Consider the following 2,004-nt stretch of genomic DNA (forward strand, 5'->3'; position numbering starts at 1 on the left):
CTGAGCGGCTCCCTGGATGGCGAATTCGCCTGAGACGGGGTCGACATCGCCTCGCTGTGGTCCCGCGCCTGCAATGCCACACGCCGACTGGGAAAGTGACTGGGCTGCTGCTGGGAATGGAGCGAGGAATGGCAGGAGCTGGGAGTCCTGATACCGTGGATCGGGATGGAGGGCAACACCATCGTCAGCCCCGGAGCCACAGGCGTGCTGGAGAAGTCCCTGAAGGCCGCCGTCCACGCGCTGTACGTGGACTCCCTGAGGATAAAAACGGACCAGGGCAAGGCCTTCGAGGTGACCAGCAAGTGGGACTCCAGCAACCACTTTCTCCCTGTGGGCAGCTTCACCCGATTCGCCGACTGGCAGTTCATACACCATGTCCGTCTGAACTGCGTCCCTCTCAATGGAGCCATCCGCCACGGGAACCGGGACAAGCGCTGCAGGAAGTGCGGGTACACCATGGAGACCTTGCCCCACGTACTGTGCAGCTGCAAACCCCACACCAGAGCCTGGCAGCTGCGCCAAAACACCGTCCAAGACCGCCTAGTAAAGGCCATCGCCCCACACCTGGGAGAGATCGCCGTCAACCGCACCATCCCCGACACCGACAGCCCGCTGTGCCTGGACATCGTCGTCACGGACAAGGACCGAAAAAAGATCCTCCTCCTCGACGTGACGATCCCCTTCGAGAACAGGACCCCGGCCTTCTGCAAAGCCCGAGCCCGCAAACTAGAAAAGTATGCTCCCTTAGCTGACACCCTGCGGGCAAAGGACTACGAGGTTTACACCGACGCTGTGATCGTTGGGGCCCTGGGTGCCTGGGACCCCTGCAATGAACGTGTGCTGAGGACCTGTGGGGTGGGCCGTCGTTACGTGCGGCTCATGAGACGTCTAATGGTCTCTCGGACACTATTCGATGGTCTCAAGACATTTACACAGAGCATACCACCGGCCACGGCCAATACCGGGAGTGAGCCAGTGTGACTTCATGCACCCACAAGGGGGAAGAGACCTGTAAACCTCCCCTGTTGGACTTTATCCCCTGAGCCCTGAACCCACCGAACCGAACTGAACTCCATCATGTGAGGGTCACCCATCCCTATTACCCGGCCTGCTTAATTATATACCCATGACTGCCTGTACTTTTTGTATGAGTGATGTACCCTCACTGCTTGCTGACAGTATCCTGATCTCACCCACTGTATGTATACCCCCCATCGGGGACATTGCAGACTGTATATGCTACGTGCTGCCCACTAACAAAATACTAGCATCCCCCCTATACTCTGTATGTTACCCCTGATGACCAATAACTGACGCTTCAAATTCTCTGTATCATTTATTTTTAAATATTTTCTAATAAAATTTTAAATCTGTTCTTATCAGTTTAATATCTGATATGTTCTCTAGCTGAAGACTATATATTAAATGGATTTTTGGAACAGGGAGATGGAATGGGAGCTTGCTCCATCCACTCCATGCATTGACCTGGTATTGCAGTACTTCCAGGAACAGTGCACCTCCCCTCGGGGAGACTATTGTGGTTAAAAAATAGAATCAGTTGAATTTGTTACACCAATACTAACTTGAACTCTAAATATATTCTATGGGTGGCATATCCAAGATCATTTATTTGCTAACACTCTGGGTCTATGTATGTATCTTGTGAACCTTGTAACCGATACTTGTAATCTCTCTTAACTCAAGCCTGACCCCAGATGTATAGTACCTTCCTTCTTAATTTCTGTAAACTTGATTTCAATGCTCCTCTGCCATGTACATTGGCCAAACCGGACAGTCTCTACACAAAAGAATAGAGACACAAATCAGACAGCAAGAATTGTAACCTTCAAAAACCAGTAGGAGAGCACTTCAATCTCCCTGGACACTCAATAACGGACTTAAAAAAGTGGCCATTCTTCAAAACAGACCTTTCGAGCTACACAGAGTTCTTCTTCAGGTCTGAAAAGATACTGTGGCCTTGGTTACACTTGAGAGTTACAGCGC

General features: G+C 51.2%; 1 non-coding gene across 1 annotated transcript; it reads left to right on the plus strand.

Moving 5' to 3' along the window:
- Positions 1 to 1,336: 1,336 nt before the first annotated feature.
- On the plus strand, positions 1,337 to 1,522 carry LOC128849095 (U2 spliceosomal RNA). The gene has a single exon (XR_008447173.1). It is a non-coding gene; the product is annotated as a U2 spliceosomal RNA (small nuclear RNA).
- The last annotated feature ends 482 nt before the right edge of the window (positions 1,523 to 2,004 follow it).

This window comes from Malaclemys terrapin, chromosome 14, assembly GCF_027887155.1.
Source record: "Malaclemys terrapin pileata isolate rMalTer1 chromosome 14, rMalTer1.hap1, whole genome shotgun sequence".
Lineage (NCBI taxonomy): Eukaryota > Metazoa > Chordata > Testudines > Emydidae > Malaclemys > Malaclemys terrapin.